This window comes from Oryctolagus cuniculus, chromosome 1 (assembly GCF_051225735.1).
Source record: "Oryctolagus cuniculus isolate XC-2025 breed Fujian yellow rabbit chromosome 1, ASM5122573v1, whole genome shotgun sequence".
In the NCBI taxonomy this organism is placed as follows: Eukaryota; Metazoa; Chordata; class Mammalia; order Lagomorpha; family Leporidae; genus Oryctolagus; species Oryctolagus cuniculus.
The window spans coordinates 180,022,232-180,037,146 of record NC_142867.1 but is presented as its reverse complement, the minus strand read 5'-3'; the positions used below and the strand labels follow the sequence as shown (position 1 = coordinate 180,037,146).

The window sequence follows — 14,915 nt, the reverse complement described above, 5'->3', positions numbered from 1 at the left end:
CTCTCTCCCTCTCCCTCTCCCCCTCCTCCTCCCCCTCCCTCCTACTCCCCTTCCCCTCTCTCTCTCCCTCTCCTTCTCCCTCTCCCTCCCTCTCTCCCTCTCTCCCTCTCTCCGTTTTTCTCTTCGTAACTTTTCCTTTCAACTAAATAAACACAGTTTTAAAAAAATAGAAAGGATGTCCAACATCATTAGTCATCAGGAAAATACAACTCAAAAATCACAGTGAGATACACACTCATACCCATTAAGATGGTTACTATCAACTAAAGAACAGAAAATTACAAGTGTTGGTGATAATGTGAAGAAATTGGAACTCTGTGAATTGTACCTAGAAATGCAAAATGCTGCAGTTGTTACGGAAAACAATAAGACAGTTCCTCAAAAAATTAATAATAGAAATACCATTGATGCAGTCATTCTACTTCTAGTATCTACCCAAAAGAATTGAAAGCAGGGACTTGAGGAAGAGATTGGTGCACTCATGCTCATAACATTATTGTTTGCAATAGTCAGTGGTGGAAGCAATCCGTCTGCCCAGAGGTAAATGGTTGAACAAAGTTCAGTATATACAAGTAATGAAATATTATTCAGCCTTAAAAAAGAAGAAAATTCTGACACATGCTACAACTGCAATGCACCTCAAGGACCCTAAGCTGAAAACTCAAATGCTCTGTATTTCCACTTATACAAGGCACCTAGCATGGTCACATTCATAGAAACTGAAAGTAGAATGGTGGTTATCATTAGTTGGGGGTCGAGAGAGGGGAGTTATTTTTTAATGGTATAGAATTTTTTTGCAAGAAATGAATAGTACGAGAGATAGATGACGGTGATGGTTGCACAACAATGTGAATGTACCACTGAATTGAACATTTACAAATAGTTAAGATGGTCATTTCATGAGTATTTTACCATAATTGTTTTAATAAATTAAAGGACTTGCTTACTCATTCCACAGTTATACTATGAATTGAATACTGAAAAAGAACAAATTGATGTATGAGTATCAGAAAGCTCCCTTTACTTAAAAAATGGAGGAAATCCAAAGACCCTATGAGAAATTATCAAAAAGGAAATCAAAATATGATTAAAACTATCTTTCCTTGAACTTTACAGAAAATAGTTTTATTATAAGTTAAAAGAATATTTTAGCAGTATTTTGATGCATGTTGCAGTCTCATTTAGACACCAATCAATCAGAATTCAAATAAAAATAAATTGAACATTTTGAAAGCCCAGAATTGTTTGATACAGCTTTTTTGAACCAGAAATGAAAGAGCCCTGAGGTATCTTACAGGGTAAATGATGATACTGCATTTGCTAGAGAAGTACACACAGTAGCTGAGAACCAATAAATCCTTGGACCATTGAATTGCTACATGTCGGTTAGATGAAAAGTTGTCAATGAATTCATGGCATTGCCACCTTCTCACAAACCACTAACCCACTGAATAAAGATTCAGCTAGAAATATGAAGGCTGAATTACTATCTCTTTGTCAAAACTATGCACTTGCCTTAAAATGGATCAATCTACAAATATAAGTCTTCCACTTGAATTTGTCTAGTTTTGGCACCAGCTAAATGTTGAAGATCTTATTTTATGTAGCTCCTAGGCAGCAGAGACCAGCTGTGCTGAGACAAAGATTCAAATGACATTTTCTCTCTCCAGTTCTAGCCTGGAACAAATATGTTGACATTTGCAGAGGCATGAAATTGTAATAGTAGTTATTGTATTGTTCACCACCTCACACTTGCAGTTAAAAAAACAAAGGCAGTTCCACTTAAGGGACTAGTCACTCAGCCTAGCATTTAGATCTATGTTCCACATTAGGGTGCCCAGCTTCAATACTCATTTCCAGTTGCCAATTAAAGCTTCCTGTTAATGTACACCCTGGGAGGCAGCAGGCAACAGCTCAAGAGATTGAGTCTTTGCCACTGACATGGGAGATCATGATTGCAGTCCTTTCACCCGGCTTATGCCCAGTCCAGCCTGGCAGTGTGGGAATTTGGGTATGTACCAGCAGATGGGAGCTCTGTCTGCTTCTCAAATAGATAAATACATTTTTTAAAAAAAAAAAAGAATACCCTTGAAGAAGTAAAAAACATTATTAAACTTGACATTTGAGTTCGTGTCTTTTTTTTTTTTTTTTTTGACAGGCAGAGTGGACAGTGAGAGAGAGAGACAGAGAGAAAGGTCTTCCCTTGCTGTTGGTTCACCCTCCAATGGCCGCTGCGGCTGGCACACTGCGGCTGGCACACCGCGCTGATCTGAAGGCAGGAGCCAGGTGCTTCTCCTGGTTTCCCATGGGGTGCAGGGCCCAAGCACTTGGGCCATCCTCCACTGCACTCCCGGGCCACAGCAGAGAGCTGGCCTGGAAGAGGGGCAACCAGGACAGAATCTGGCGCCCCGACTGGGACTAGAACCGTGTGCCGGCACCGCAAAGCAGAGGATTAGCCTGTTGCGTCACGGCGCCGGCCGAGTTCATGTCTTTTTAATAGTCTTTCTGAAAGATGAGAGGAATGCATAGGACACATCTTCAGCCTACCAAACAATGATGGTTCTCTTAGGAAACATGCTTGTGTAAGTGTTTGAGTTACAAGCTGCCAATTTTTTTCCTCAAAAGTGAACTAAGTGAGACTACCATTTCAACATAAGCAACTGATAATACATATTGTCAATGTGGAGGAAATCTTAGAATTTTGGAAACATGTGCCATAATGACCTTCATATATGAATGTAAGCATTATAGTTTACACATGGAAATTGTTGGAGAAGGGGCTTTATGTTACATGTTTTTATGCCTCAATAAAAGAGAAAGATACATGGCAGGGGATTATGTATCACAAATTTATAGAAATGGCAATATTTTGAACCAAATTTTTCATGTTTCTAAAAGGTATTTAATTCTCCAAAGTCGAGTGTGAAATGGAGAAACAGAATGGAGGGTGTTAATGGCTGTAAGTAATTTTGTGGTATTGGAGAAAACTGGGCATCAGAAGCACCTGCCATAATAAAGTTCCAATTTTAAAGTACTATAAAAGAAAACAATTAAACACAAAACCCTAGTATTTGGATATTCTCTTTTATTACAGGGATTGTTCACATTCTGAAGTGCATGCCTATGTTTTCCTGCTATGGGAAGTGACATGCAGTGGTGAAGGAGCTCCACTGAGAAGTTCCTGGGCACACCCTGTGGTACTTTTCAGAGCCCACCTGGAAGAGCCACCCTTTGTGAGGCCATCCTCCTACATCTGTCCTGACATCCACATAGTTGGGGAGAAAAGGCAGAAGGTGCTCTTAGCTCTTCTCTTCAGTGAGCTAATTTCAGCTACCTTTGGCGAATCATTTCACTTCAAGTCTTTCATTAAACAGATCAGACATTCACAAATCAATAAATGTGATACATCACATTAATAAACTGAAGAGTAAAAATCATACAATTATTTTAATATTTGCAGAGAAAGCATTTGATAAAATATAACATCCTTTTGTGATAAAAATATTAAGCAAATTGGGTATAGAAGGAACATTCCTCAACATAAACAAGGCAGTTTCTAACAAATATAGCCAGCATCTTGTTGAATGGGGAAAAGTTGGAAGCATTCCCAGTAAGATAAGGAATCAGAAAAGGATGCCCACTCTCACCATTACTATTCAATATAGTCCTGGAAGTTTTAGCCAGAGCCATTAGGCAAGAAAAAAAAATCCAAAGGGATACAAATTGGAAAGGAGGAAGTCAAACTACCCCTATTTGCAGACGACATGATTCTATATATAGGGAAACCAAAAGACTCCACTAAGACACTATTGGATCTTATAAAAGATTCTGGTAAAGTGGCAGGATGTATAATTAACACAATCTTGTATACATACACAATGCCATGGCGGAGAAAAAACTTCTAAGGTCAATCCCATTCTCAATAGTTACCAAAAAAAATTAAATACCTTGGAATCAATTTAACCAAGGAGGTCAATGATCTCTATGATGAAAATTATAAAACATTCAAGAAAGAAATAGAAGAAAACATTTCAAAAATGAAAAAATCTTCCATGTTCATGGAATGGAAGAATTAATATCATCAAAATGTCCATACTACTGAAAGCCATTTACAGATTTAATGTGATCCCAATTAAAATACCAAGGATGCTCTCTTCAGATCTAGAAAAAATGATATTAAAATTCATGTGGAAACACAGAGACCCCAAATAACTAAAGCAATATTATACAACAAAAACAAAGCCAGGGGCATCACAATACCAGATTTTAAGACATACCACAAGGCAGTTAAAATCAAAACAGCCTGGTACTGGCAAAAAAAAAAAATAGACATGTAGTCCAATAGAACAGAATAGAAACTCCAGAAATCAGTCCATGCATCTACAACCAACTTATCTTTGACAAAGAAGCTAAAATCAATCCCTGGAGCAAGGACAGTCTTCAACACTTGGTGCTGGGTGAGCGGGAGGAGGAAGAGGGTTGGAGCTTGGGTGGGAAGGAAGGTGGGAGGGGAATTATCACTATGTTCCTAAATTTATATATATGAAATATGTGAAACATGTATAACTTAAATAAAAGTTTTTAAAAAAAACATAATGAAGTTTTACCTCATCCAAGTTTGAATGGCTCTCATACAGAAATCAAAGAACAATAAATGTTAGTGAGGATGTGTGTGGGGAGGGAAGGTACCCTAATCCACTGTTGGTAGGAACATAAACTGGTACAGTCAATGTGGAAGATAGCATGAAGATACTTCAGAAAGCTGAAATATAGATCTACCATATGACCCAACAATCCTACTCAGGGGAATTTACCCAAGGGAAATTAAATCGGCATATGAGAGACTGATCTGTGCCACCATGTTTATTGCAGCACAATTCACAATAGCTAAGATATAGAATCAACCCAGATGTCCATCAGCTGGTAACTGCAAATAGAAATTATGGCATATATACACTATGGAGTACTACTCAGCAGGAAAAAAAAATGAAACCCTGCCTTTTACAACAAAACGGATGCAACTGGAAACCATTATACTTACTGAAATTTGCCAGTCCCAAAAAGACAAATACTGTATGTTTTCCCTGATCTGTGATAATAGAGCATCTAAAATACAATGTATAGAAGTGAAATTGACATTTTGAGATTCAATAATTGTTTACAGCCCTGTCTCTACTATTGAGGAACAGTGTTTTGTTTGTTTGTTTGTTTTGTCCTTTGTACTAACTGCTGAACACTTTACTTAGTGTCGGGTTAATCGCATAAGTAAACTGAAAATAGATCTTTGTAAAAATTAAGAGTTGGATTAGGAGACAGAAGAGGCAGAAGGGTGGGAGTATAGGCATGAGGGAAGGTAGAATGGGAAGAATCACTATGTTCCTAAATCTGTATGGAGGAATACATGAAATTTGTATACCTTAAATAAAATTTTTAAGAGAGAGAGATCAGAGTATGAAGAAAACCCGAGATCAGCTGTTTGAAGTAATTTGCTTATTTTTCCTACAATTAAAGCCCCTGCCTGACTATATAAATCAATGTCCATAACTCACACTCCTAATTATTTTATTTTCTATTTTTAATAGATTATTTTTTGATTCATGTGCTGTTTGATAATTTGGGCCCAGTGGTTTCCATTCTTACACTCATTCACTGCAGAAGAAATATCTATTCATCACAATGTTCCAGGCGTTAATCTAAACACTAATGTAACAACAATTAACAATATAGGCACAGTCCCTCCCTCTTGATATTTGCAAAATAGAAAATGAGAATTGACACTGAATAAATTCACAGATAACAATAAACTCTCTTGAAGTGAACCCAGTTGTCACACAGTACAAATGATTGATGATGAAACTGCATGAAGCCTAAAAGTTTTTCTTTCCTGAGATTCAAATGGCTAAAGTGAAAACCTCACATGAAATTTCCTAATTTTGAATAGTCACCAGTATTTCAAGAAGTCTGCTGTTGGATTTGTTAGTCAAAATACTAAATCAGGTACCAATATTGGAAAAGGCCCCAGTTTGGGTTTGAAATTCCTAACCTAATATTGGTGGTTGAGGTTTAAATTTTCTGACCAAATTTTTTATGTAAAAACAAACACAGGATGAATTTGTGAATAAATGAGATCAAGTGTTAACACCAAAGTATAGCAGAGAATGTTTCAAGCACTGGTTTATATACTGAAGTTAAAAATTTTGTGTTCCAGACGGTAAAATTTTTTTTTAACTTTTATTTAGTAAATATAAATTTACAAAGTACAGTTTATGGATTACAATGGCTTCCCCCCCATAATTTCCATCCCACTCACACCTCTCACATCTCCTGCTCCCTCTCCCATTCCGTTCACATCAAGATTCATTTTCTTTTTTTTTTTTTTTTTTTTTTTTTGACAGGCAGAGTGGACAGTGAGAGAGAGAGACAGAGAGAGAAAGGTCTTCCTTTGCCGTTGGTTCACCCTCCAATGGCCGCCGCTGCAGCCGGCGCACCGCGCTGATCCTGGCAGGAGCCAGGAGCCAGGTGCTTTTCCTGGTCTCCCATGGGGTGCAGGGCCCAAGCACCTGGGCCATCCTCCACTGCACTCCCTGGCCATAGCAGAGAGCTGGCCTGGAAGAGGGGCAACCGGGACAGAATCCGGCGCCCCAACCGGGACTAGAACCCGGTGTGCCGGCGCCGCAAGGTGGAGGATTAGCCTATTGAGCCACAGCGCCGGCTAAGATTCATTTTCAATTATCTTTATATACAGAAGATCGATTTAGTATATATTAAGTAAAGATTTTATCAGTTTGCACCCACCCAGAAACACAAAGTGTAAAATACTGTTTCAGTACTAGTTATAGCATTACTTCACATTGAACAACACATTAAGGACAGATCCCACATGAGGAGTAAGTGCACAGTGACTCCAGTTGTTGACTTAATAATTTGACACTCTTGTTGATGGCGTCAGTAATCTCCCTAGGCTCCAGTCATGAGTTGCCAAGGCTATGGAAGCCTTTTGAGTTCACTGACTTTGATCTTACTCTGACAGGGTCATAGTCAAAGTGGAAGTTCTCTCCTCCCTTCAGAGAAAGGTACCTCCTTCTTTGATGGCCCTGTTCTTTCCACTGGGATCTCACTCACAGAGATCTTTCATTTAGGTGTTTGTTTGTTGTTGTTGTTTTTTTTTTTTTTGTTTTTTTTTTTTGTTTTTTTTTTTTTGCCACAGTGTCTTGGCTTTCCATGCCTAGAATACTCTCATGGGCTCTTCAGAGTTAAAAACATACCAGGGGATTCCAATTCAATCCCATCAAGGTGGCATGTACCAATGCCATCTCACTAGTCCCAGTGATCAATTTCAGTTCACAGTTGATCATAATGAAAGGACTAAGAGTCAAAGGGAGCACATAAACAAGTCTAGTACCTGCTAACACTAACCGATGGAATAAATAAAGGGGAGAGTGATCCAACATGGGAAGTGAGATACTCAGCAGACTCATAGAATGGCAGATGTCCTAAATAGCACTCTGGCCTCAGAATCAGCCCTAAAGGCATTCGGATCTGGCTGAAAAGCCCATGAGAGTATTTCAGGCATGGAAAGCCAAGACACTCTGGCAAAAGATCTCTGCGAGTGAGATCCCAGTGGAAAGAACAGGTCTTCAAAGAAGGAGGTACCTTTCTCTGAAGGGAGGAGAGAACCTCCACTTTGACTATGACCTTGTCTAAACAAGATAAGAATCGGAGAACTCAGAGGGCTTCCATAGCCTTGGAAACTCATGACTGGAGCATAGGGAGACTACTGATGCCATAGACAGGAGTGTCAATTTGTTAAGTCAACAACAGGAGTCACTGTGCACTTACTCCTCATGTAGGATCTCTGTCCTTAATGTGCTGTGTATTGAGATTTAATGCTATAACGAGTACTCAAATAATATATTTCACTTTGTGTTTTCATGGGGGTGCAAACTGTTGAAATCTTTACTTAATGTATACTAAACTGATCCTCTGTAAAAAAAAAAAAAGAAAAAAGAAAAGAAATTATCAACTCCCAACTTGACTCTCACTGGGATTAAACATGGCAATAGGTCTGATCTGATTTCATCATCACTTAAAAAAAAATCATCTATTATTTTTCACTTTATGTTTCTGTGTGAGAGCAAACTGTTGAAATCCTTACTTAATGTATACTAAGCTGATCTTCTGTATATTAAGATAATCGAAAATGAATCTTGATGTGAATGGAAGGGGAGAGGGAGTGGGAAAGGGGAGTGTAGTGGGTGGGAGGGACGGTATGTGGGGGAAGCCATTGTAATCCATAAATCGTACTTTGGAAATTTATATTCATTAAATAAAAGTTAAAAAAAAAAAAAAGAATACTCTCATGGGGTCTTCAGCCAGATCCGAATGCCTTAAGGGCTTATTCTGAGGCCAGAATGCTGTTTAGGACATCTGCCATTTGCATCAAATTGAGAAGTTTCTGTACTGCAAAAGAAACAGTCAGGAAAGTGAAGAGGCAACTGACAGAACAGGAAAAAATATTTGCAAACTATGCAACAGATAAAGGGTTGATAACCAGAATCTACAAAGAGATCAAGAAACTCCACAAAAACAAAACAAACAACCCACTTAAGAGATGGGCCAAGGACCTCAATAGACATTTTGCAAAAGAGGAAATCCAAATGGCCAATAGGCACATGAAAAAATGTTCAAGATCACTAGCAATCAGGCAAACACAAATCAAAACCACAATGAGGTTTCACCTCACCCCGGTGAGAATGGCTCACATTCAGAAATCTACCAACAATAGATGCTGGTGAGGATGTGGGGAAAAAGGGACACTAACCCACTGTTGGTGGGAATGCAAACTGGTTAAACCACTATGGAAGTCAGTCTGGAGATTCCTCAGAAACCTGAATATAACCCTACCATACAACCCAGCCATCCCACTCCTTGGAATTTACCCAAAGGAAATTAAATTGGCAAACAAACATGCTGTCTGCACCTTAATGTTTATTGCAGCTCAATTCACAATAGCTAAGACCTGGAACCAACCCAAATGCCCATCAACAGTAGACTGGATAAAGAAATTATGGGACATGCATTCTATAGAATACTATACAGCAGTCAAAAACAATGAAACCCAGTCATTTGCAACAAGATGGAGGAATTTGGAAAACATCATGCTGAGTGAATTAAGCCAGTCCCAAAGGGACAAATATCATATGTTCTCCCTGATTGGTGACAACTAACTGAGCACCAAAGGAGAAATATGTTGAAGTGAAATGGACACTATGAGAAACAGTGACTTGATCAGTCCTTGTCCTGACTGTTGATGTACAATGTAATACTTTATCCCTTTTAGTATTTTTTTTTGTTCTAGTACTATTGGTTGAACTCTGTAATTAACACACAATTGTTCTTAGATGTTTAAATTTAACTGAAAAGCGATTTCTGTGAAATTAAGAGTGGGAATAAGAGAGGGAGGAGATGTACAATTTGGGGCATGCTCAATCGGACTTGCCCCAAATGGTGGAGTTAGAACATGCCAGGGGATTCCAATACAATCCCATCAAGGTGGCATGTACCAATGCCATCTCACTAGTCCCAGTGATCAATTTCAGTTCACAATTGATCACACTGGTCTAAGAGTCAAAGGGATCACACAAACAAGACTAGTATCTGCTAATACTAACTGATAGAATTAAAAAGGCAGAGGGTAAAAATTTTAACTATGATTAGTGAATTAAAAAGTCTGCACTACATTGCACACAGGAATAAACTGACCAATCCCTTCCATCTTGAGAAGTGAGCATTGTATGACAGACTCCCTTAAAACAAGGCTCATGCCTTACATAATAGAAATCTGATCTTTTTTTTTTCTTCTCATTCTACCTACTTACAGATGTCCTTTCTAGCAATAATATTTATATCAGTTGGCCCTACATGATCACTTTCAACTGGGTTTTTCTTTTTGCTTTGGGAGTTGTCCATGTTGGTTTTTCTGAGAAACTCCCTAGTTTAAAAGTTAAGGAGTCAAAAAATAAGAAAGCAAAATAAAAATATCACAAGGTTTTCTGAGTCATTCTATTTCTGATTACCTTGGACCCAGGGACATTGTAAGGTAATATTTATCAACAAGTTTTACCAAGAGCTGATAACAATCACTGCACCTGACATTGTGAATGCTAAACATATGCCCTGTACTATTCTTTGACTTTTGTGTACATTGTCACATTTATCGAACAGTCTATAAGGAAAGTAATCACAACATTCCCATTTTACAGATGAGTAACCTGAGACAAAACAGGATAAATAACTTCCCCTAGGACCTTGACTGGCAAAGCTATAATATGAAACCAGGCAATCTGCCATCAGAGAATACACTTGTTCCTCCTTTTCTAGTAAACTTTGAAGTATAGCAGAAAAGTGCACAAGGCATAAATGTGCAGCCCCTCTTTGGGCTCCCAACAGTTATTCCCCTTTCCCAGAGGTAACTATTATCCTGATTCCTAACATCAGAGATTAGTTTTTCTACCTATGTATGTCAATATAAATAGAGTCATGCTATATTTTCTTTTTTGAGTCTGGCTTCTTTCAGTTAACATTATGTCACAATGTGTAGAAGTCATTAGTTTTGTTGTTATATTCTAATATATAACTATAGCACAATTTATTTATCATTTCAACTGTTGGGACAAATTTGAGTATTTTCCCATTTAGGGCTACTTAAAATAATTCTGTAAAGTTTCATGTATTTTGGTATATATATGTGCACTATTGTGTTAGGCATATTATATGTATTTTAAAGTGCAATAGCTAGGTTTTAGGGTATGTGTAGGTTAACTGTACTAGAAAGCATAAGAATTTTCAATTAGCACCAATTAGTATTTTCATCAACAGTGTATGAGGTTTCCAGCTTTTCCATATCCTTGTCAACACTTAGTATTGTCTCCCTTTTTATTTTTGGCCATTCTGCTACATACATAGTAATATCTTAATGTGGTTTTAATTTGTATTTCTCTGATAACTAAAAATATTGAGTCAGTCATTGAATGCTTGTTCAAATATTTTGCTGATTTATTATTTATTTATTTTTAAGGGAAAAGGTTTATTGTCAGGTGCGGAAAACCCAACAGGCTGCCTGTCTGTGCAAGAGAGAACAGCAGCCTGTACTGGGAGAACAGGTCTTTTATAGCTTTGCAGAGGTAAGGAAGTGGGAGCAGCAAATCTTGTTAGGCTGGGGGTGCAGCTGACACTTGTGATTGGGCCATTTGGTCACCTGACTTCTAATAAGCCAGGCTGGGCTTTAGAAGATGGTACCATTTTACTAACATTCCCCCCTTTTGTTTTTTATAAAGCAAGTGTTGTATGGGATTACATCAGCCCCAAAAGTCCAGGAGGAGTGGAGGGATGATGATCTATCTTCTAGAGCCACTTCCTGCTGATATGAGGCAATGAGTTACTCTCCCCTGGCAGGGGGCAATGCCTAAACTTGTGATGTCCTGAGTAGGGAGCCCAGTATATTTCTGTAGTAGCATTTGGTTAACCACCTGGTTGGTGAAGGGTTTGGTTCATTCCATTATCACTCTGTAAACATTTAAACAGACAATGTAATATAAAAGCCAGGGTGATTGCACATTTATTTTTAGAAGTTTCAAAATACCCTGAATATTGTCATCTGTCAGAAATATGCATCACAATGATCTCTTACTCTATTTTGTTTTTTTCATCCTTGCAATCATGTTTTGGCAAACAAAAGTGCTTATAAGCATCACAGTATTCTGCTTTATTCCTGGAAAAAGACAGTAATTTTAATGTCATCATAATAATGGATATCTTAGAAAGCCTTCTCTTTAAGTGATATTTCATAGTTGTATTTCTCCAATGTGCCCTAGTATATTATGATTATTTATAAGTGAACAATTGTACTTAATGAACAATTCTCCTTTAGTGGGTTTTTTGGTCAGAAAAGCATAAACAAAAGGGTCCGGTGTTGTGCTGGACAGGTTGAGTTGCCTCTCGGGATGCCCATATCCTATATCGGAATGTCTGGGTTCAACCCATCTCTACTTCCAAGAGCTCTCTCTCTTGCTCTCTCTCTAGCTCTTTCAAATAATTTAAAAAATCAACAATACATACAAACATAATATCACCTAGGAATATCTTTCCTCAAAAATCACAATATTCCAGGGCTGGCACTGTGGGGCAGTGGGTTAAAGCCATGGCCTACAGGGCCAACATCCCATATGGGTGTCAGTTCATGTCTCTACTTCTCCACTTGCAATCCAGCTCCCTGTTAATACACCTGGGAAAGCAGCAGAAGATGGCCCAAGTCCTTGGCCCCTGTACCCAAGAAGCTCCCAAAGAAGTTCCTGGCTCCTGCATTTGGCTTGGTTCAGCTCTGGTCACTGCGGCCACTTGGGGAATGAACCAGTAGATGGAAGATATTTCTCTCTCTCTCTCTCTCTCTCTCTCTCTCTCTCTAATTCTGCCTTTCAAAAAAAATTTTTTTTAAATTACACTATTTCAATGACCCTGCATGAAAAGAATAAATATGAGAAATTAGAAATAAAAATTAAATCATATTTCAAATAGGTTTGACCATAATTTGGGAGGAAGTAGATAACCAAATTACATAGTTTTCTATATTGACCTGCTGATAATAGCCTCCTTAGACAATATAATTAATCTGGTTGATTATGTTTTCATGTTGTCCAATTGACTTATTCCTGATATTTACCCCCTAGAATTGGCTTAACTTAATGTTTTGGTTTGTTTTTAGGCAATGAAGCTTCTACATTGCTCACGTTTGTTTAATTTGTTTCTATTTTCTCTCTTCTGTTTGTTTCCTAAAAGAAGTGGATTTTTTCAGTTGAATTGTTCAACAAGATAGTTATACACATAAAAATTATTTCCAAATATATGATGTATTAAGGGAAGCAGCATTTATTTGACGTTGAAAATGACTTTAAGGCCGGCGCCGCAGCTCACTAGGCTAATCCTCCACCTTGCGGCGCCAGCACACCGGGTTCTAGTCCCAGTCGGGGCGCCGGATTCTGTCCCGGTTGCCCCTCTTCCAGGTCAGCTCTCTGCTGTGGCCAGGGAGTGCAGTAGAGGATGGCCCAAGTCCTTGGGCCCTGCACCCCATGGGAGACCAGGAGAAGCACCTGGCTCCTGCCATCGGATCAGCGTGGTGCGCCAGCAGCAGCATGCCAGCCGTAGCGGCCATTGGAGGGTGAACCAACGGCAAAAAGGAAGACCTTTCTCTCTCTCTCACTGTCCACTCTGCCTGTCAAAAAAAAAAAATGACTTTTTGCAAGCTGTAGTGTTTTCCCTTTGTTTTCTGGTTCAGTGAAGCCCCACATTCTTCTCTAGAACTGCTTTATACAGGGGGACCCCTTTGCTTATTATAGCAATGCTCATTTTCTGCTTGTACTTGTCAAGTCAATGCTACCTCTTCTGACATATGTACTCAGAAATCTCAATTACTGACCAAGTAGAAGTTTATGCAGGTGGTTTAAGCTGTGTGTTTGAATAAAGTGGGGTTATTTTCTGTTCCATTGCATCCACCAGGACTTTAACCCGATAGAAGCTTTGCTGCCTTCAACACATGGTATCTCAATTTGCCCAAATATAGTGAGAATCTGGGGTAAAGAAAGAGCGGAGGAGCCAGTGGGAGATTTTACGAGTCAGGCCCAGGAATGATGTCAACTATTTCCACCCACATTCCATTGGCGTGCACTCAGTCTCGTGCCTCCCCCTAGAGCTGGGGAATGAGGGCCTGTAATAATTCTACATGAGGGATGCTCTGGTAGTGGAGCTGGAACCATCAATGCGCAGAGAGCCATTCCTACTTTAAGACAGAAAGGAGTTTTGGGTTTTTTTTTCTTTTCTTTTTTTTCTTTTGCATTCAAAAGGGTTCAGATTTCCAGTGAAATGACTTGCCTCAACCCAACCATGGCCAGTTTGTTCCTGTCAGTTTTTAATTTCAGAGGCCCTGTGACTTTTACCTTCTGTATCTACTTAATTGCAGATTCCTGCATCTATTCCTGCCTATCATCTCTCCAGGAACAATGCCTGGGCCTGTTCTCTGGTGGCTTTCATTCCAGGACAGGGACCATCTCCCTTCCAGATTCTGATTCACTCCCTCTCTAGTCCCCCAAATACTGAAAATTCCAAAAACCAAAGCTGCAGTGTGACCCACAGCGGGAAATATAATCAGCTGGGTCATCTCACTGACCTTTTGCTAGGATACCAGTTCACTTTATTTTTCAGAAGATTAGAGGTTCTCTTTAAGAAGTTAATGAATCCTTAGCACTTTAGATATACATTTGCTCTTATAACAGTATCCCAGTCAGTGTAGAGTAGATGTTTTTACATTTGGTAATATTTTTCAAGGGAAGATTCCTTAATCAACATTATAGAATAGACTCTAATATTACATTACTTTTTACAGAAAGTTCTCATAGTTAACTGGGATCATAAGAGTCTAAAATAACAACTCTAAGTAGTGTCTTGTGCTTCATTTGTTAGATTGGTCCACCTCTCAGCTCTTGTGCCTGGGCTAAGTAAATACGCACACATCCATATACTTCTCTTGCCCAAAGGCCTTGGATTTTTCACATCTAGAGACACAACTTCTACCTCAGCGAGAAATGCATAAAGTGTAACACTAAAGCAGAAATCAGCAACCTACAGCCCCTGGCCATATTCAGCCTGCTCCCTCTGTTTGTAGATAAAATTTTATTGGAACACAGCCATGCTTATTCATTTACAGATTGTATACAATTGCTTGCACATTTTATAAAGAGTTGACAGGTTACGGTAGAGGTGAGGGGCTGTGACAGAGACTGTGTGAGCCTCAAAGCTTAATGTCAATGCTTGCTCTATAGTACAAAGCTGTCTTCTTATGGAGGTGACACCTGAGCAGAATTCTG

The 14,915-nt window shown here is 38.8% G+C and overlaps 1 long non-coding RNA gene across 2 annotated transcripts in view; it reads right to left on the bottom strand.

Moving 5' to 3' along the window:
* LOC149128777 (uncharacterized) overlaps positions 1 to 14,915 on the bottom strand; it is a 102,683-nt gene that overhangs the window by 32,639 nt on the left and 55,129 nt on the right. Inside the window, exon 3 of one of the 2 annotated variants that reach the window (XR_016213655.1) lies at positions 8,349 to 8,460. The exons of the other annotated variant lie outside the window; for it this stretch is intronic. This is a non-coding gene — a long non-coding RNA (uncharacterized LOC149128777). Of the gene's footprint in view, positions 1 to 8,348; positions 8,461 to 14,915 lie in introns of those variants that run through there. 2 annotated transcript variants of the gene reach the window in all.